The following is a 22518-nucleotide window of genomic DNA, read 5'->3' on the forward strand; positions in this document are numbered from 1 at the left end:
TGTATCAGTGTCATTTACTTCTCACACAGAGCTCCTCACTCATGGCCTATGACTCCACTTGGACGAGTTAGTATCTGCTGGGCTGCATCTTCCTCAGAATATGCTTCATTCTCCTTTCCCCCAACCTCTTTACCACCTTTTCCTCCATTAATATAATGAACAAAGAAAAATCCATGTTGATGAATAAGAACCCCTTAATCTGAATGTTGTGTATGTATAATATATATATATACCCTGTACACTCAATGTACAGTTACATAAGACCACTGAATGTATCGTCACATTGTATACACTATGCCTGTACCACCAGAGGGTGCAACTGCTGGAGACCTAGGGGTCACCTGCACAAAGAAGATAACCAAGTATAAAAGGGAGATCACCTTACTATACCCTCATTCAGGAGCTGCAATAAATGGACTAAGGTCACAACAGTTCAAGTGCAATACCTTACCTTGTGGAGTCATTACTAGAGTGCTTACAGACACAATAACTGGCGATGAGATTACAAATTTCCATGCGAAAAATGGCTAACCTTGGCAACTTTCAACAATTCGCTGATGGGGAAGATTGGGATGCCTTTGTGGAAAGGCTCGAACACTACTTCATGGCGAACGACCTGGCTGGAGATACATCGACCTCGCTGGCTGATAAACGCAGAGCTATCCTACTCAGCAGTTGTGGACTCACCATTTATGGCCTTGTCAGGGACTTGCTAGCCCCAGAGAAGACAACAACCAAAACGGAGAGAAACATAGAAACATAGAAAATAGGTGCAGGAGTAGGCCATTCGGCCCTTCTAGCCTGCACCGCCATTCAATGAGTTCATGGCTGAACATTCAACTTCAGTACCCCATTCCTGCTTTCTCGCCATACCCCTTGATCCCCCTAGCAGTAAGGACCTCATCTAACTCCTTTTTGAATATATTTAGTGAATTGGCCTCAACAACCTTCTGTGGTAGAGAATTCCACAGGTTCACCACTCTCTGGGTGAAGAAGTTCCTCCGCATCTCGGTCCTAAATGGCTTACCCCTTATCCTTAGACTGTGACCCCTGGTTCTGGACTTCCCCAACATTGGGAACATTCTTCCTGCATCTAACCTGTCTAACCCCGTCAGAATTTTATATGTTTCTATGAGGTCCCCTCTCATTCTTCTGAACTCCAGTGAATACAAGCCCAGTTGATCCAGTCTTTCTTGATAGGTCAGTCCCGCCATCCCGGGAATCAGTCTGGTGAACCTTCGCTGCACTCCCTCAATAGCAAGAATGTCCTTCCTCAGGTTAGGAGACCAAAACTGTACACAATACTCCAGGTGTGGCCTCACCAATGCCCTGTACAACTGTAGCAACACCTCCCTGCCCCTGTACTCAAATCCCCTTGCTATGAAGGCCAACATGCCATTTGCTTTCTTAACCGCCTGCTGCACCTGCATGCCAACCTTCAATGACTGATGTACCATGACACCCAGGTCTCTTTGCACCTCCCCTTTTCCTAATCTGTCACCATTCAGATAATAGTCTGTCTCTCTGTTTTTACCACCAAAGTGGATAACCTCACATTTATCCACATTATACTTCATCTGCCATGCATTTGCCCACTCACCTAACCTATCCAAGTCACTCTGCAGCCTCACAGCATCCTCCTCGCAGCTCACACTGCCACCCAACTTAGTGTCATCCGCAAATTTGGAGATACTACATTTAATCCCCTCATCTAAATCATTAATGTACAGTGTAAACAGCTGGGGCCCCAGCACAGAACCTTGCGGTACCCCACTAGTCACTGCCTGCCATTCTGAAAAGTACCCATTTACTCCTACTCTTTGCTTCCTGTCTGACAACCAGTTCTCAATCCATGTCAGTACACTACCCCCAATCCCATGTGCTCTAACTTTGCACATCAATCTCTTGTGTGGGACCTTGTCGAACGCCTTCTGAAAGTCCAAATATACCACATCAACTGGTTCTCCCTTATCCACTCTACTGGAAACATCCTCAAAAAATTCCAGAAGATTTGTCAAGCATGATTTCCCTTTCACAAATCCATGCTGACTTGGACCTATCATGTCACCTCTTTCCAAATGCACTGCTATGACATCCTTAATAATTGATTCCATCATTTTACCCACTACCGATGTCAGGCTGACCGGTCTATAATTCCCTGTTTTCTCTCTCCCTCCTTTTTTAAAAAGTGGGGTTACATTGGCTACCCTCCACTCCATAGGAACTGATCCAGAGTCAATGGAATGTTGGAAAATGACTGTCAACGCATCCACTATTTCCAAGGCCACCTCCTTAAGTACTCTGGGATGCAGTCCATCAGGCCCTGGGGATTTATCGGCCTTCAATCCCATCAATTTCCCCAACACAATTTCCCGGCTAATAAGGATTTCCCTCAGTTCCTCCTCCTTACTAGACCCCCCGACCCCTTTTATAACTGGAAGGTTGTTCGTGTCCTCCTTCGTGAATACCGAACCAAAGTACTTGTTCAATTGGTCCGCCATTTCTTTGTTCCCCGTTATGACTTCCCCTGATTCTGACTGCAGGGGACCTACATTTGTCTTTACTAACCTTTTTCTCTTTACATATCTATAGAAACTTTTGCAATCCGTCTTAATGTTCCCTGCAAGCTTCTTCTCATACTCCATTTTCCCTGCCCTAATCAAACCCTTTGTCCTCCTCTGCTGAGTTCTAAATTTCTCCCAGTCCCCAGGTTCGCTGCTATTTCTGGCCAATTTGTATGCCACTTCCTTGGCTTTAATACTATCCCTGATTTCCCTTGATAGCCACGGTTGAGCCACCTTCCCTTTTTTATTTCTATGCCAGACAGGAATGTACAAATGTATGCGGAGCTATTAACAATGATACAGGAACAGCTCAAGCCTAAAGAGAGCTTTCTCACATCATCATCATAGGTAGTCCCTCGGAATCGAGGAAGAATTGCTTCCACTTCCAAAGTGAGTTCTTTGATGGCTGAACAGTCCGATACGAGAGCCACAGATCCTGTTACAGGTGGGACAGACATTCGTCGAGGGAAGGGGTCAGTGGGGCTGGTTTGCCGCGTGCTCCTTCCGCTGCCTGCGCTTGGCCTCTTCACGCTCTTTGCATTGAGACTTGAAGAGCTTAACGCCCTCCCAAATGCACTTTCTCCACCGGTCTTTGGCAAGGTCTCCCAGGTGTCACTGGTGATGTCGCACTTTACCAGGGTATCCTTATAACGTTTCCGCTGCATCCTCACAGCCAGACACCGGTTCTACACACACCGGCAGCCCGAAGGCCAAGAAATCGCAAAATATGCTGCAGACCTGAGACAATTGGCTACACCGTGTGATTTTGGAGACCACCTCATCAGAAGCACTGAGGGACATCTTTGTTATTGGAATTGGCCATGAGGGCCTCCTCCACAGGCTGCTCTCTGTGGACATCATGGTCACCCTGCAGAAGGCAATCAACGTCAGCCAGGCGTTCATGGCCTCGGCCTGCGATTCCAAGAGCTTGATGACTCACCCCCAGGACTCTAACCCGGCAAGTACCGTGAACCGACGAGCGCCTTTCATACAGGCAAGACTGATACCCAAGTCCCGCAACCCTGAGTCTGCAACAGCCCCATGCTGATGCTGTGGAGGAAATCACAGGGCCCACCAGTGCTATAAAGACTATACTTGCAAAGGCTGTAACACGAAAGGCCATCTCCAGCGAATGTGTAAGAGAAATTTTACTCACCGAGTCACTGAAGAGTTGGCCGATCACCTGGGCTCCAGCGCTGATGAAGAGGAAGAGAGAGTCCAGGAGGCAGCTCAGCCCCAGGAAGAGGTGTACGGAGTATATACCTCCTCTACCCAGAGTTCTCCGTTGAAAATGGAAGTTGAAATCAATGGAGGAGGAGTGAGCCAATCGCTGATGAATCAGGCAGCCTTCGAGCAACTCTGAGACAATCCCGCCGAACGACCTAAAATGCTCCCGATCCAGGTGAAGCTGCTCACTTACACAAACGACACCATCCCAGTTGTTGGCAGCGTGGATGTCCAGGTGTTCTACAGCGGCACGATGCACAAACTACCTTTGTGGATCGTTGCTGGTGATGGTCCAATGCTGCTAGGAAGAAGATGGATGAAACAAATCCAAATCTGTTGGAGCTGGGAAAGCCTCCAGGCCACGGCGATCGACGTCCTATATGCGGCCACAAATTTGGAACCATCACAGAACGTGAGGATCCTACCGTCCAACTCGACTGCGCGGCGACAACATAGACCGCTCAACCCAACGGTGAGATGATCCAGCCCAAAAGACCAGACCTCACCTTCCGGGCTCCAGTGGCAGGACTCTGAAGGAAGATCGGCGCAGAAGGTAAATTCCCGGCTTCCATGGCAGAACCTAGGGAGAAAAGGATCACTGCAGCCTACCTCGTGGAGGGAAAGAAGATGGCGTCCGCACCACAAGGTGAAGCACCTGAAATCAAGATGGTCACAACCAGACCACGAGGGGCAGCATTGAAGGAGCAACACGTAATGCCGGGCAGTGAACCGGATTGGGGTAAAGATTGCAAGACCCTCTTAAAGGAGATCGGCAACACAGCACAATTAAAGGGACAGTTCCACTCGTTGTAGAGCGATACCAGTGATACTGATGTAAAAGATGTAATTGACAAATGCGAAGGTGTAATTGACAAATGTGAGTTTGTAAAGACAACTAAAAATGTTGAGTTGGGTGATTGCAGTCGGAGCAAATGTATCATGAATGTAAATGATGAAATAAAGTGTGATGCCGGGTTCTACATGTACACCTACAAAACCAAGGGCAACCTCCTGTGGGAAGCACCCAGGTTCAGCAGGCTATCCGATCATGTAGTCTGTGTCTCCGGGACAATATAATGTATCAGGGAGTGTGGCCACACATAGAGGAAGCATACCCATTGCAGGGCCAGCGATCAGCAGACGGCACAGGCATCACCACTGGCACCCTGCCCCAGATCGGCCCTACCTCTCTGGCCAGCGGGGCCAGTACCAGGAGCAAGAGGCTAGCACACTCCAGCCCTCCCAATGGAACCTGGGATGACCAGGCTCCCACTACCGGTGAAGGGCAGCAGAGAGACCCTGCAGCCCTCAAAGGAGGACAGGGAGGCCACACATTCCTGTGGCTCTGCCCACCACTAGGCAACGGCAAAGGCCCTGAGACTTAGCCAGGTGAGTGATCCGAGCCCACCCAGCTGGCAGGGGGCACAGCGCCGCCATCAGACAACCTGGACACAGTCCAGTTATTCTGGAACTAGCGTCCTCACCCACCTGCACCTACATCCCAGGGGCAATACTGTAATACCATGTATGTACCTTACCTGTAATATGTACTTGTTCCACTACTGCTAAACAGTGATGCAACTAATCTTATTTTTTATTCTCTGCAGGTGTTGAGTCACACACATGCTCTATGTATGGGGGTGAGGTAATGGATGTATGTAGCCATGGACACACATGGGTCACACCCAGAACCCACTCAACCCCCACTGCAACCTCCAACCATTCACTGCTGACCATTTCCCAATGTCGTGGCAATAAGGACTTGGGGGTCTACAGGGAGCGAGCCATTCCCGAGCACAGACAAAGTGCAAGGGCTTTGGGCACTCAAGTCGCGGGCCAGAGCACACAGTCCAAAGACTTAGGGGAGAGTGATGTTGTGTATGTAAAATATATGCATATACCCTGTACACTCAATGTACAGTTACATAAGACCACTGAATGTATCTTCACACTGTATATACTATGCCTGTACCACCAGAGGGTGCAACTGGTGGAGACCTAGAGGTCACCTGCACACTGCAGGTAACCAAGTATAAAAGGGAGCTCACCTTACTGTACCCTCATTCAGGAGCTGCAATAAATGGACTAAGGTCACAACAGTTCAAGTGCAATACCTTACATCGTGGAATCATTACTAGAGTGCTTACAGACATAATACTGAGTGTGGGTAAAATTTCCCAAGAGTCAGATAAGCCCTCAGTCTGTAAGATAAAGTCTACCTCTGTATATCATCAATGCAAAACTTCTCAAGGCTGAAAACAGGAAGCACGTCTGCCAGCATCAGCTGTGCATTTGATATGCGACCATGCTCAGCACATCATGATGGTGAATGCCCGGTATCCTGGCAGCCGTCATCATGCTTTTATTCTGTGCCAGTCTGCTGTTCCCTCAGTCTTTGAGCCACCTTGTCAACCAGAGGCTGACTGTTGGGGGACAAGGGCTATCCCTCGACCATCTGGCTCATGACTCCGCTCCACAACCCAACCACATGTGGCCAGCATGTGTACAACGAGAGCCATACTGCCACACGAAACATCATAGAGCACAATATTGGCTTCACTGTCTGTACCATTCTGGAGGAGCCCGACAGCACTCCTGGGTTGCACTGGACCTGCAAACAGCTGGGTGGCATGCTTAGATGGAACATTGGTCTCACACCTTACCTTCCCTCTGTTACTGACTATCACAGTGTTATCTTAGCCACAATACTGAATTAATAGCCACCACGAATCAAACATTCGAATCCAACTTTATATATATCCATCCAATATAACACAAAAAAAAATCAACTAATCACCCTTGTGCATTCCCTTCGTGCCTGTCTCTGATGTGCCTTTGCCTGTCCTCGTGCTCCTACAAAGTGCCACCCCACTGGCTGCAGCATGCTGGTGAGCTGCTGACTTTGAGGGGGAGACTGCAGATGGCCTTGCAGGATGACCTCGTGGAATTCTGGGCCTAATAGACCCAGCTTTGGACTGCACCATCTCAGCATGGGTGGCAGCAGTCTGTACTCCAGCAGATTACTAGGATTGCTGAGGCGCTGCCCCAAGGGAGTGGCGATGAATCTGTGAATGCTAGCTGGCTGGCTGACAAGCAACAGCAAGAGCACTGGCAGAGCGGCAGTGGTGGGAGTACAAATCCTGAGAGAGGACAGCAGGTTCGGCATCTACCAGTCCCTTGGGGTAGACTGCTGGACTGATGTGACACCCAGCAAGCCCCTTTCAACACTGTTAAACCCAGCCGTGGCAGCAAGCTGAGCTTGTATGAGTTCAGTCATAAGTGTCAGCTGTGGCTCAATTAGCAGCCCTCTTGCTTCTGAGTCAAAAGGTTGTTGGTTCAAGTCCCACTCCAGAGACATGAGCTCAAAAATCTAGGCTGACACTCCAGTGCAGTACTGAGGGAGTGCAGCACTGTTTGAGGTGTTGGCTTTCAGATGAGATGATAAACCAAGGCTGGTCTCTCAGGTGGCTGTAATGAACCTTATGGCATTATTTCAAAGAAGAGTGGGAGTTATCCACGGTGTCCTCATCCATCATAGGTAATATGTCCTTACCATACAGTATAAATGCACACGAGGCCCATACTTTAGAGGAGGTCACTCTGTGACCAGTTACCTTTATTACCAAGACCTCAAGTGATGAAGGTGGGTGGAGCTTCCCCTTTTATACCTGAGAGTCCAGGTTAGGAGTGTCTCCCACAAGTTCACCCCCTTGTGGTCAATGTTCTCAAAGTGTACAACTTAGGTCAGATTATACATGGGTTACAATGCTGGTTGAATACATGACATCACCTCCCCCCCCAAAGTCTTATTGGGATCACAGGTTGAGTCTCTCTGGTGGTTTACGCTCTCTTGTAGAGCGCCTGAGTTGGGGCTCCGGTTGTTGGGCGCTGGCCTGAGTATCTGCTGTTTGCGGTGCCTCAGGCCTGTCCGGACTGCCCACAGTGACTGGGCTCTCCTCCACTTGGTTCCGGTGTTCGGTCACCTGTGGTGGAGTAAACTCTATGTCATGTTCTTCCTCTGCTTCTTCTATGGGGTTGCTAAACCTCCTTTTAGTTTCATTCACGTGTTTGCGGCAGATTTGTCCATTGGGAAGTTTAACTACCAAAACCCTATTCCCCTCTTTGGCAATCACAGTGCCTGCAAGCCATTTGGGCCCTGCAGCGTAATTAAGGACAAAAACAGGGTCATTGATATCAATACATCACGACCTTGCATTCTTGTCATGGTAGTCACATTGTGACTGATGCCTGCTCTCAACAACTTATTTCATAGTAGGGTGTATAAGGGATAACCTGGTTTTGAGCATCCTTTTCATTAGCAGCTCTGCGGGTGGAACCCCTGTGAGCGAGTGTGGTCAGGATCTATTGGCCAACAGAAGGCGTGATAAGCGGCTTTGTAGGGAACCCCCTTGGATTCTGAGCAGCCCGTTTGATTATCTGCAATGTTCGTTCCGCCTGGCCGTTTGAGGCCGGTTTGAACGGTGCCGTTCTGACATGGTTGATTCCATTGCCTGCCATGAAGTCCTGGAATTCAGTGCTTGTGAAGCACGGGCCATTGTCGCTGACCAAGACATCCGATAGACCATGGGTGGCGAACATTGCCCGTAGACTTTTTACCGTGGCAGAGGATGTGTTTGAATTTAAAATGGCACACTCAATCCATTTGGAGTAGGCGTCTACGACAAATAAAAACATTTTTCCCATTAAAGGTCCTGCATAGTCCACATGGATGTGTGACCATGGCTTGGCGGGCCAGGACCAGGGGCTAAGGGGGGCTTCCCTGGGTGCGTTGTTCAGCTGAGCACTCGTGTTGCACCTGTGAACACAAAGTTCCAGGTCTGCATCTATCCCTGTCTGTGCCGAATTGTTTAGTCATAGGCGGCTAACGTAAGTGCCCACCTCTGTATGCGGACTGATGCATTTGCATTTATGGCCTTGTTGTCGGCCAAAAGGGACTTGGGGTTTGTGATCTGTCTCCAGCTCAAATTTCCTGCCAAACAGGTACTGGTGCATTTTATTCACTGCATATACACATGCTAGCGCTTCCTTTTCAACCATCCCGTAGCCCCTTTCTGCCTGGGACAGACTTCTGGAGGTGTAAGCTACCGGCTGTAACTGACCATTGACATTCACATGCTGTAACACACACCCAACCCCATAGGACGATGCATCGCATGTTAGAACAAGTTTCTTACACGGATCATATAACGTTAACAGTTTGTTGGAGCATAACAAGTTGCGTGCTCTATCAAAAGCCCCCCAGACCCATTCGCGACCTTTGTGTAGGAGCACGTGTAGCGGCTCTAACAGCATGCTCAATTTGGGAAGAAAGTTACCAAAATAGTTCAGGAGCCCCAGGAACGAACGCAGCTCCGTCATGTTACGGAGTCTGGGTGCTCTCTGTATCGTTTCTGTTTTGGACACAGTGGGTCTGATCCCGTCTGCTGCTACCCTCCTCCCGAGGAATTCTAGCTCTGGAGCTAAGAAGACGCACTTTGCCTTTTTCAGTTGCAGCCCTACCCGGTCCAGTCTGCGTAGCACCTCCTCCAGAGTTGTGGAGGTGTTCTTCAGTATCACGACCCGTGATGAGGATGTCGTCTTGAAAAACCACCATCCTTGGAATCGACTTGAGGAGGCTTTCCATATTTCGCTGAAAGATTGCAGCCGCCGAACGAATCCTGAACGGACATCTGTTGTACTCAAACAAGCTCTTGTGTGTCATGATGGTGGTCAGCTTCTTTGACTCACTCGCCAGCTCCTGGGTCATGTAAGTGAAGGTCAGGTCCAATTTTGAAAAAGGTTTGCCATCGGATAGCATCGCAAAGACGTCCTCCGCTCTAGGTAGCGGGTACCGGTCTTGGAGTGACACCCAATTGATGGTGGCCTTGTAATCGCCACATGTCCTGACCGACCCATCGGCCTTGAGCACCGGCATGATCAGGCTCGCCCAGTCACTGAATTCAACTGGCGAGATGATGCCTTCTCTCAGCAGGCGGTCCAATTCGCCTTCTATCTTTTCCCGCATCACTTCTGGCACCGCTCTGGCCTTGTGGTGTACTGGTCTGGCATCCGGGTTTATGTGAATCACTACCTTGGCCCCCATGAAAGTGCCGATGCCGGGTTGAAATAATGAGTCAAATTTGTCCAGGACCTGTGAGCATGATACTCGCTCCACAGAAGAAATTGCATTGACATCGACCCATTTCCAGTTCATGACAGCAAGCCAACACCTCCCCAGTAGTGCGGGACTGTCCCCTGGGACAATCCAGAGTGGCAACCTGTTCTCCGAATCGTTGTGGGTCATGACTACTGTGGCGCTGCCTAGCACCGGAATGATCTACTTTTATATGTGCATAGCTGTGTGTCAATCGGCAATAATTTTGGCCTCCTGGCCTTGGACACCCACAACCTTTCGAACTGTTTGATACTCATCAGGGACTAGCTTGCCCCTGTGTCTCGCTCCATTAATACTGGGATGCCATTGAGGAGCACTTTCATCATTATCGGTGGCGTCCTGGTATATGAACTGTATATGTGCTCCACATGAACTCCCTGAACTTCAGCTTCCAGCGATTTCCCCCAGTATTCATTTGGCCTCGTAGAGCTTACATTGGGCCCGTCCTCCTCGTACATCAACCTGGCTGCAGGCTTCCTGCACATACGCCCCAAGTGACTGCTGACGTTGCAGTTTCTGCAGGTATATTGCTGATACCTGCAAGCTCTGGCTGGGTGTTTGCCTCCACTCTTCCAACACGAGCTGGAGGCCCCGTTGTTGGAAACAAAAGGTCCATTACCAGTCGATCGTCTCTGATTGTCTGCGTAACTGTCCTTAAGCGCACCATTAACAGGTGTTGATGGCCCCATTACTGGCCGCATTGTCCATTGCGATGGCATGAATCGCCATTTCAGCTAGCCATTTTCTCTGTTGAATTCCCCCTTTGGGTTCGACTACATGCTGGGGCATGTCCGATTGCCCGTGTCTGCCTAGAGAACTGTGTGCCACGTTAACAATGTTGACTCCCTGGTCGTTTGCCGCATTTGAGCCAAGAATTTTGTCATACATCATTCTGGTCTCTTCCTTCCCTGAGATAAATGACTGGGCTATCAGAGCCACCACTTCCGAGGTCAAGTTTTTGGTCTCAATCAGTTTCCTGAAAACCCCAGCATGCCCGATGCCCTCAATAAAAAAGTCTCGCAGTATCTCCGCTCTGCATGCATCTGTGAACTTACATAGGCTCGCCAGTCGCCGGAGATCTGCCACGAAGTCAGGAACGCTTTGCCCTTCTCGCCGCCGGTGCGTGTAAAACCGGTGTCTCGCCATGTGCATGCTGCTCGCCAGTTTAAGGTGTTCCCCGATCAACTTACTGAGCTCTTCGAACATCTTGTCCGCCGGCTTCTCTGGCTCTAGAAGGTCCTTCATCAGGGAGTATGTTCTGGATCCACAAACTGTCAGGTGATGAGCTCTGCGTTTATCGGCCGAATCCTGTCCCAACCATTCCTCAGTGACAAAACTTTGCTGTAGTCTCTCAATAAAGTCGTCCCAATCATCACCAACACAGTACCTCCCTTCTGTGCTGCTAGTGGCCATGCTCGCGTGGTTTAAATCCCAGTTTCTCTCGCCAATAATATGTCCTTACTATACAGTATAAATGCACACGAGGCCCATACTTGAGAGAAGGTCACTCTGTAACCAGTTATTACCAAGACCTTAAGTGATGAAGTTGGGTGGAGCTTCCCCTTTTATACCTGAGAGTCCAGGTTAGGAGTGTCTCCCACAAGTTCACCCCCTTGTGGTCAATGTTCTCAAGGTGTACAATTTAGGTCAGCTTATACATGGGTTACAATGATAGTTGAATACATGACAATAGGCAGTCCCTCGAAATCGAGGAAGACTTACTTCCACTCTAAAAGTGAGGAAGAGAGGCCCAGTTGTTGATGGATGAAGTGAGGCCCAGTTGTCGACGGATGAAGAGAGGCCCAGTCATCGATGGATGAAGTGAGGCCCAGTTGTCGACGGATGAAGAGAGGCCCAGTCGTCGATGGATGAAGGAAGGCCCAGTCGTCGATGGATGAAGGGAGGCCCGGTCGTCGATGGTGGTGGCCCGAGGGAAGGCTTGCGCATGAGGTCGGCCCAAACCTGTTTTTGAAGCTGGTCACAGGCTCACCACCATTGAGATCGCCGGCGGTCGCTTGGAGCAGCTGAATCATCCGTGGGGAGCGAGACGTGAAGGTCCAGCTGGAAGGACTTGGCAGTGAGGAGGTCGGCCTGGAAGGTAGGCCGCAGTTGGGGGGTGGGGGATGGGCAGTGGGTCCTTGCAGCAAGGTTTAAGGGGCAGGTAGAGTACTTTGAGTGTCTGAGTTAGGACGAGAGGGGGTTTAAACAGTGAGGAGAGGGGGGAGGTGTGAGGGAGAGAGAGGTGGAAGATGGCATCAGATGGTCAGATGAAAGCTTGTTTGGGGAGAGCTCCCTGGGGAGCTGCTATCCCATCCACTATCTTGAGGCCTTCAATCTTGGGGTCCTGGTGTCCTAGCCAATATTTGTCCCTCAATCAACATCTAAAACAGTTTATCTGTTCATTATTACATTGCTGTTAATGTGAGAGCTTGCTGTGCACAAATTGGCTGCCGTAATTATTACACTACAACAATGACTACGCTTCAAAAAGTACTTCATTTGCTGTAAAGTGCTTTGGGACATCTGGTGGTCATGAAAGGCGCTATATAAATGCAAGTCTTGCTTTCTTTATATTCAGTCCCAGCTTCTATTGCAGCACTTAGACGTTGGGTGTCTTCTGCTTGTGCTACAATGGAAGCTGAGACTTTGACCATCAGACACGGCATGATGGTTGGGTCCACAAATGCATTAATGGATCTGCCCACCACTTCCACGCTGGAAAGGATGGGCTCCAAGCTCTACCCAAAGCCCTGTGCAAGGCTGGAGCTGGATTCCTCCATGCTGCTTGACATTGTATTCAGGCTTTCTGGCAGGCTGCCAATGCATCATGCATTTAATTGTGCATATCCATCAGCCTTCTTCTGTCGGCCGACCCAACGAAGTCTTCATCTAAATTCTGTGCAGCAGAACTCATGTGTAATCTCACCCTCTGAGGAGCTGTCACCTGTGCTACTCTTTCCCCCTGCCTGGCTGCAATCACTTTGGGCTAGAACCTCCACTTTTTGAGTGTGCTTAACACCCACTTAACGTCCATTTTACCACTGAAATAACGTATAACGCCCATATATCACACATTTTGGCACAAAATAGAAACTGACGGCATTTTTCGGAAACTTATCACCGAGCGTTACTTTCTCCATGTGCTTAACGCTGAGAAAAAATATTACTGCCTGCCCACTTTTTTGGGGCAGGATCAGCAGAATGGGCGAATTTAACGCCCATAATATCACCCAGCGTTTCCACACGGAATTAACGCCGAGATTCAATATAAACCCCCGCGCGGTTTTTTTGTCGCAAAGAGCATATTTACCCAAACTAGCGGCCATGGAGATCACCCATTGTCAATTTCACCACTTCGCACACATGTCGCCCACAATATCACTCGCCCAAAAAAACGCCCACAAAAAGTGGAACTAACCGGAACAAATCACAGCGTTATGGACGCCATGTTGTAGATCACATGTCGCGCCCTTTAAAAGGCTGCTGTGTTTCAACCTCGGCGGAGTTCGGATGTACTCTGCAGGTCATTAGAGTTGATGTGAACTTCTGTAAAAACATCTTGGCCACACTGTGACCGATTAGAATTGAAGAGGTGTCTTCGTCGGGACCAATATGTCGAGGAACCAACTAGGGGGGAGGCCATCTTAGACTGGGTGTTATGTAATGAGAAAGGATTAATTAGCAATCTCGTTGTGCGAGGCCCCTTGGGGAAGAGTGACCATAATATGGTGGAATTCTGCATTAGGATGGAGAATGAAACAGTTAATTCAGAGACCATGGTCCAGAACTTAAAGAAGGCTAACTTTGAAGGTATGAGGCGTGAATTGGCTGAGATGGATTGGCGAATGATACTTAAGGGGTTGACTGTGGATGGGCAATGGCAGACATTTAGAGACCGCATGGATGAACTACAACAATTGTACATTCCTGTCTGGCATAGAAATAAAAAAGGGAAGGTGGCTCAACCGTGGCTATCAAGGGAAATCAGGGATAGTATTAAAGCCAAGGAAGTGGCATACAAATTGGCCAGAAATAGCAGCGAACCTGGGGACTGGGAGAAATTTAGAACTCAGCAGAGGAGGACAAAGGGTTTGATTAGGGCAGGGAAAATGGAGTATGAGAAGAAGCTTGCAGGGAACATTAAGACGGATTGCAAAAGTTTCTATAGATATGTAAAGAGAAAAAGGTTAGTAAAGACAAACGTAGGTCCCCTGCAGTCAGAATCAGGGGAAGTCATAACGGGGAACAAAGAAATGGCGGACCAATTGAACAAGTACTTTGGTTCGGTATTCACGAAGGAGGACACGAACAACCTTCCGGTTATAAAAGGGGTCGGGGGGTCTAGTAAGGAGGAGGAACTGAGGGAAATCCTTATTAGCCGGGAAATTGTGTTGGGGAAATTGATGGGATTGAAGGCCGATAAATCCCCAGGGCCTGATGGACTGCATCCCAGAGTACTTAAGGAGGTGGCCTTGGAAATAGTGGATGCGTTGACAGTCATTTTCCAACATTCCATTGACTCTGGATCAGTTCCTATGGAGTGGAGGGTAGCCAATGTAACCCCACTTTTTAAAAAAGGAGGGAGAGAGAAAACAGGGAATTATAGACCGGTCAGCCTGACATCGGTAGTGGGTAAAATGATGGAATCAATTATTAAGGATGTCATAGCAGTGCATTTGGAAAGAGGTGACATGATAGGTCCAAGTCAGCATGGATTTGTGAAAGGGAAATCATGCTTGACAAATCTTCTGGAATTTTTTGAGGATGTTTCCAGTAGAGTGGATAAGGGAGAACCAGTTGATGTGGTATATTTGGACTTTCAGAAGGCGTTCGACAAGGTCCCACACAAGAGATTAATGTGCAAAGTTAGAGCACATGGGATTGGGGGTAGTGTACTGACATGGATTGAGAACTGGTTGTCAGACAGGAAGCAAAGAGTAGGAGTAAATGGGTATTTTTCAGAATGGCAGGCAGTGACTAATGGGGTACCGCAAGGTTCTGTGCTGGGGCCCCAGCTGTTTACACTGTACATTAATGATTTAGATGAGGGGATTAAATGTAGTATCTCCAAATTTGCGGATGACACTAAGTTGGGTGGCAGTGTGAGCTGCGAGGAGGATGCTGTGAGGCTGCAGAGCGACTTGGATAGGTTAGGTGAGTGGGCAAATGCATGGCAGATGAAGTATAATGTGGATAAATGTGAGGTTATCCACTTTGGTGGTAAAAACAGAGAGACAGACTATTATCTGAATGGTGACAGATTAGGAAAAGGGGAGGTGCAAAGAGACCTGGGTGTCATGGTACATCAGTCATTGAAGGTTGGCATGCAGGTGCAGCAGGCGGTTAAGAAAGCAAATGGCATGTTGGCCTTCATAGCAAGGGGATTTGAGTACAGGGGCAGGGAGGTGTTGCTACAGTTGTACAGGGCATTGGTGAGGCCACACCTGGAGTATTGTGTACAGTTTTGGTCTCCTAACCTGAGGAAGGACATTCTTGCTATTGAGGGAGTGCAGCGAAGGTTCACCAGACTGATTCCCGGGATGGCGGGACTGACCTATCAAGAAAGACTGGATCAACTGGGCTTGTATTCACTGGAGTTCAGAAGAATGAGAGGGGACCTCATAGAAACATATAAAATTCTGACGGGGTTAGACAGGTTAGATGCAGGAAGAATGTTCCCAATGTTGGGGAAGTCCAGAACCAGGGGTCACAGTCTAAGGATAAGGGGTAAGCCATTTAGGACCGAGATGCGGAGGAACTTCTTCACCCAGAGAGTGGTGAACCTGTGGAATTCTCTACCACAGAAAGTTGTTGAGGCCAATTCACTAAATATATTCAAAAAGGAGTTAGATGAGGTCCTTACTGCTAGGGGGATCAAGGGGTATGGCGAGAAAGCAGGAATGGGGTACTGAAGTTGAATGTTCAGCCATGAACTCATTGAATGGCGGTGCAGGCTAGAAGGGCCGAATGGCCTACTCCTGCACCTATTTTCTATGTTTCTATGTTTCTATGGGACATTCCTTGTTTATGACCAATCGATGGGAAACAGAGAGCTACTGCAATGGGGCCTGTCCTTTCTCACCCTCTTGGTGACCAAATACATGCAGCAGACTAAACATCGCTGGAGGAACGCTCCACTGCATTATGTGCCCAATGTAAGAAGTGCCAGACAAATGATGAGGACCAGACGTTACAGCCCCCGCAAGTACAAGGAGAAACATTCTGACCTTGACTTGCCCGACACCACCTGCCTTCGGAGACTGCGCTTCCACAAAGAGGTTATTACTGAGGTATGCCAGCTGATAAGGGCTGATCTGCAGCCTGCCAGCACCATCAGTCTGTCCGTCGAGGTCAAAGTCAACGCGGCACTGTCGTTCTACGCCTCAGATTCTTTTCAAGCAACAGCTGGTGACATTTGTAGACTTTCTCAGTATTGTGTTCCTAACTGCACACAGGGAGGTTAAAGTAACAGTGACCTCAGTCTTTAATAAGGCACTCCAGAGTGAGGAACAGGCCTTAGGGGCCAGCTTATAGACAGTGCTCCCAAGGGATGCTGGGATCCCTTGGGACTTCAGGGCATGAGCTTCGTGGTGGCGGAACATGGGAGTGCATGCTTTACAGATACACAACATCACTCCCACCCCAAAGTCAAAGTGAAAACTATTTACAAGGTGAGGCGGTCGGGAGCCTTTCTTTCCCTGGTGGACCGCGTCGGTACAAATGTCTGTTCTGGTGTGTTGGCTGTGCCCTCACTGGGCTGGTGTGTTGTTGGCCCTGCAGGGCTGCTAGGTGAGCCTGGCCTTGCTGGGCTGTTGGGCGTGATGGGTTTGATTTCCTGGTCCGGCATGGTGTCGTTGATCCTTCGGGTGTGTGTTGTGGGCTCGAAAAAGGTGGTGTCTGCTGTGGGTTGTTCAGGGCAGTCTGTGATCCGCAGACTCGTTTGGTCCAGGTGCTTTCTGCATATTTGTCCATTGTCGAGTTTGACTACAAACACCCATTTCTCTTCTTTAGCTATCACCGTGCCTGCGATCCACTTAGGACCATGTCCATAGTTGAGTAAATAAACAGGGTCATTCAGATCAATTTCCCATGACACAGTGGCGCGACCATCATTTACATTTTGTTGCTGCCGCCTGCTCTCTACCTGATCATGCAGGTTGGGGTGAACCAGCGAGAGTCTGGTTTTAAGTGTCCTTTTCATGAGTAGCTCAGCCGGGGGCACCCCTGTGAGCGAGTGGGGTCTCGTGCGGTAGCTGAGCAGTACTCAGGACAGATAGGTTTGGAGTGAACCTTCTGTGACTCGTTTAAGGCTCTGTTTGATTGTTTGTACTGCCCGCTCTGCCTGCCCATTGGAGGCTAGTTTAAATGGGACCGAGGTGACATGTTTGATCCCATTGCAGGTCATGAATTCTTTAAATTCGGCACTGGTGAAACATGGCCCATTGTCACTGACCAGTATGTCAGGCAGGCCGTGGGTGGCAAACATGGCCCTCAGGCTTTCAATGGTGGCGGTGGCGGTGCTTCCCAACATTATTTCACATTCAATCCATTTTGAAAAAGCATCCATCACTACCAGGAACATTTTACCGAGAAACGGGCCCACATAGTCGACATGAATCCTCGACCATGGTCTGGAGGGCCAGGACCACAAACTTAGTGGTGCCTCTCTGGACGCGTTGCTCAACTGAGCACATACGCTGCATTGCCGTACACAGGACTCTAAGTCAGAGTCGATACCGGGCCACCACACGTGGGATCTGGCTATCGCTTTCATCATTATTATACCTGGGTGTGTGCTGTGGAGATCCGAGATGAATGTCTCCCTGCCCTTTTTTGGTAGCATTACGCGGTTACCCCACAACAGACAGTCTGCCTGAATGGACAACTCGTCCTTTCGCCGCTGGAATGGCTTGATTGGCTCTTGCATTTCAACGGGGATGCTGGCCCAGCTCCCATGCAGTACACAGTTTTTTACTCGGGACAGCAGAGGATCTTGGCTGGTCCAAGTCCTAATCTGGCGGGCCGTGACAGGTGATTTATCATTTTCAAACGCTTCCATGACCATCAACAAGTCTGCGGGCTGCGCCACCATCAACAAGTTTGCAGGCTGTGCCATTTCCACCCCCGTGCTGGGCAATGGTAGTCGACTGAGAGCATCCGCACAGTTCTCGGTGCCTGGCCTGTGGCGGATGGTATAGTTATATGCTGATAGCGCAAGTGCCCACCTTTGTATGTGGGCTGAGGCATTAGTATTTATCCCCTTGTTTTCAGCGAACAGCGATGTGAGGGACTTGTGATCGGTTTCCAGCTCAAATTTGAGGCCAACAGGTACTGATGCATTTTGTTTACCCCGAACACACACGCTAATGCCTCTTTCTCAATCATGCTGTAGGTCCTCTCAGCCTTCAACAAGCTCCTGGAAGCATAGGTGACAGGTTGCAAGTTCCTCGCAACGTTAGCTTGTTGTAATACACACCTGACTCTGTACGACGACGCGTCACGGATTATACACTACAAGCAGCTTGTTGGAGTATAAAATGTTTCTGGCTTTCTCAAAAGCAATTACTTGGTTTTTTCCCCATACTCAGTTCTCACCTTTGCGCAATAACACATATAGTGGCTCTAAAAGGGTTTTTAACCCCGGTAGGAAGTTACCAGGAATGACCGCAGCTCCGTGATGTTCTGAGGCCTGGGTGCGTTCCTGATAGCCTCTGTCTTGGTGTCTGTGGGCTGAATACCGTCCGCCGCGATCTTTCTCCCCAAAAACTCCACTTCTGTTGCCATGAAGATGCATTTCGACCTCTTCAGCCGCAGCGCTACGCGATCTAGTCACTGCAGGACCTCCTCCAGGTTTTGTAGGTGTTCGGCAGTGTCCCAACCCGTGACCAATATGTTGTCCTGAAAGACCACCGTGTGTGGTACCGACTTGCGTAGGCTCTCCATGTTTCTCTGGAAGGTCGCTGTCGCCGACCGAATTCCAAACAGGCATCTGTTGTGGATGAACAGTCCCTTGTGCATGTTGTTGCAGGTGAGGCCCTTCGAAGATTCCTCCAGCTCCTGCGTCATGTCGGCCGAAGTCAGGTCGAGCTTGGTGAACGTCTTGCCTCCTGCCAGCGTCGCAAATAGGTCGTCTGCCTTAGTAGCGGGTATTTGTCCTGTAGCGAGAAACGATTAATAGTTACTTTATAATCGCCGAAAATCCTGACTGTGCCATCACTTGAGTACTGGAACAATCGGGCTGGCCCACTCGCTGAATTCCACTGGGGAGATGATGCCCTCGCGTTGCAACCTGTCCAGCTCGATTTCCACTCTCTCCCTCATCATGTGAGGTCGCGCTTGCGCCTTGTGGTGAATAGGTCGTGCCTCTATGACCAAGTGGATCCGTATCTTCGCCCCGGAAAAGTTTCCAGTGCCTGGCTCAAAAAGGGAAGGAGATTTATTCAGAGGCCTCATCGACATGTGATAGTGCTCGGATGTCATCCCAGTTCCAGCGGATTTTGCCCAGCCAGCTCCTTCCAAGTAGTGTCGCCCGGGACAATCCAGAGTGGCAGTTTGTGCACCGTGCCCTCGTAGGTGACCTTGGCCATGGCACTGCCCAGGACAGTGATAATCTCTTTGGTGTACCTTCTCAGTTTCGTGTGGGTGGGACTCAGGGCTGGTCTGAATGCCTTGTTGCAACACAGTCTCTCAAACATCTTTTTAATTCATGATGGATTGGCTAGCGCCAGTGTCCCTTTCCATGGCTGCGGGTAAGCCATTCAATTTTACGTTTAGCATTAGAGGTGGACATTTCGTCGAAAATGTGTGCACCCCATGTACTTCTGCATTTGCCTCCTCTCTCTGAGGCTCAAGTTTGCTTTGATCCACCATGGACCGATCTTCCTGTGCCACGTGGTGGTTAGCAGGTTTTGCAGAGCTTGCAGCTCGGTTGCAAGCTCGTTGGAGGCACCTCATTGTTCCACAGCTCTTGCAAACATATCCTTTGAATCGGTATGAATAGGCCGAATGGAAGCCTCCACAATGCCAACAAGGTGTGAGTTGCCTTACATTCATCCTTTGTTGGGGAATCTGAGTCATCTGGGTCACCTGAGGCCTGCTGGAGGTTGCAGACTCATGGGTTCTGCCCTGTACAATTCTGCTCGCAAACACAGTTCCAGTTAATTCATGAACATCGCTAGCATTTGTGTGCTGAGAGATTTGTTTGGTGTTATCACTGGTGGACATAAGCTGCTGCATGTATTTGGTAATCAAGAGAGGGTGAGAAAGGACAGGTCCCATTGCAGTAGCTCTCTGTTTTCCACCGATTGGTCACAAACAAGGAATGTCCCGCCGAACACATCTCTTCAATTCTAATCGGTCACAGTGTGGCCAAGATGTTTTTATAGATGTTCACATCAATTCCAACGACCTGCAGAGTACATCCGAACTCCGCCGAGGTTGAAGCACAGCAGCCTTTTAAATGACGAGACATGTGATCTACAACATGGCGTCCATAACGCTGTGATTCATTCTGGTTCGTTCCACTTTTTGTGGGCGGTTTTTTGAGCGAGCGATATTGTGGGCGAAATGTGTGTGACGTGGTAAAATTGACGATAGGCGTTCTCCATGGCCGCTAGTTTCAATAAATATGCTCTTTACGATAAAAAACAGTGTGCGGGCGTTAATATTGAATCTCGGCGTTAATTCCATGTGGAAAGTAATGCTGACCGATATTATTGACGTTGAATTTGCACATTCTGCTGATTCCGCCCAAAAAAAGTGGGCAGGCGGTCATATTTTTTCTTGCCGTTAAGCACATGGGGAAAGTAATGCTCGCCGCTAAGTTTCCAAAAAATGCCTGTCAGTTTCCATTTTGTGCCAAAATGGGCGACATATGAGCGTTATACGTCATTTCAGCGGTAAAATGGGCATTAAGGATGCAAAAAAGGTGGAGGTTCCAGCCCATACAGTCTGCAAAGAGATACAAGGCTTGATTTTCCACTTTCTTGCATGCATAACATCCACTTAAAATCCATTTTACTGCTGAAATGACGTATATATAACGCCCAGATATCGCCTATTTAGCCACAAAGTGGAAACTGATGCCCATTTTTCGGACACTTATCGCCAAGCGTTACTTTCCGCATGTGTGTAATGCCAGGAAAAAATAATACCGCCTGCCTACTTTTTTGGGGCGGAATCACCAGAATGAATAATATCACCCAGCATTACTTTCCGCACATAATTAACGCTGAGATTTAATAATACCGACTGCCCGCTTTATTTTATCGTAAAGATCACATTTGCCGAAACTAATGTCCAGGAGATGGTCCAGCAGCCACCTCGCACACACCTTGCCCACAATATTGCTTGCCCAAAAAAACGCCCGGAAAAAATGGAACTAACCGGAACTACTCACAGCGGTATGGACGCCATGTTCTAAATCACATGTCGCATCATTTGAAAGGTTACTCTGCTTCTACGTCGGGGGAGTTCAGATGTACTCTGGAGGTCTTTGGAGGTGATGTGAACATCTGAACAAACACCTTTATCATACTGTGAACGATTGGAATTTAATAGGTGTCTTCATCGGGACATTCATTCTTTGTGACCAATCGGTGGGAAACAGATAGCTATTGGAATGGGCCCTGTCCTTTCTCATTCTCTCTTGATGACCAATTATATGCTGCAGACAAAAGATGGCAGAAGGTACGCTCCACAGCATTATGTGCCCAATATAAGAAATGCCAGACTGATGAGGAGGACCAGATGTTACACCCCCGGCAAGTACAGGGAGAGGCAGTCTTAGTTCAACTTGTCCGATAACACCTGCCTTTGGAGACTGCGCTTCCACAAAGAGGTTATCACTGACGTATGCCAGCTCATAAGGGGAGATCAGCAGCCTGCCAGCACCATCAGTACTGCACTGCCCGTCGAGGTCAAAGTCACTGCGGCACTGTCGTTCTATGCGTTGGGTTCTTTTCAGGCCTCCTCATCTGGTGACATTTGCGGTCTGTCTCAGCATGCCACACATTGCTGCATTAGACAGGTCACTGAAGCCCTGTACACACGCAGAATGGACTTGATTATCTTCCCTATGACCAGGGAGGCTCAGACTGAGAGGGCTTTAGGATTCTACTGAATTGCTAACTTCCCCAAAGTGCAGGGAGTGTTGCGCGCACCTTTTCAGGATGCAGGGGTTTTCAGGAACCACAAGGGTTCCACTCCCTGAATGCGAAACTCATTGTCGGCCACCAGCAAATTATTGTGGCAGTGAATGCTAAAATTCTGGGCAGCATCCATGATGCTCACATCCTGTGTGAGAGTACTGTATCTGACTTGTTTAACAATCAGCCACAAGGTCAATGCTGGATGGTTGGTGACAAAGGACATGGTCTCGCCACCTGGCTGATGACCCTTCTGCATGACACCCAAACCGAAGCCGAGATGCGATATAATGAGAGCCACAGAGCCCCTTGCAATATCGTGGAGAAAACCATTGGCGAGCTCCAATACCACCCTGAGCAGATAGCTCAATTCGTGGTGGTGTGCTCCATGCTGCACAACTTGGCT

The 22518-nt window shown here is 48.9% G+C and overlaps 1 protein-coding gene across 1 annotated transcript in view; it reads right to left on the reverse strand.

Moving 5' to 3' along the window:
* LOC139264149 (alpha-2,8-sialyltransferase 8F-like) overlaps nucleotides 1-22518 on the reverse strand; it is an 86352-nt gene that overhangs the window by 46687 nt on the left and 17147 nt on the right. The gene's annotated exons all lie outside the window — the stretch shown is intronic.

Source organism: Pristiophorus japonicus, chromosome 5 (genome assembly GCF_044704955.1).
Source record: "Pristiophorus japonicus isolate sPriJap1 chromosome 5, sPriJap1.hap1, whole genome shotgun sequence".
NCBI lineage: Eukaryota > Metazoa > Chordata > Chondrichthyes > Pristiophoridae > Pristiophorus > Pristiophorus japonicus.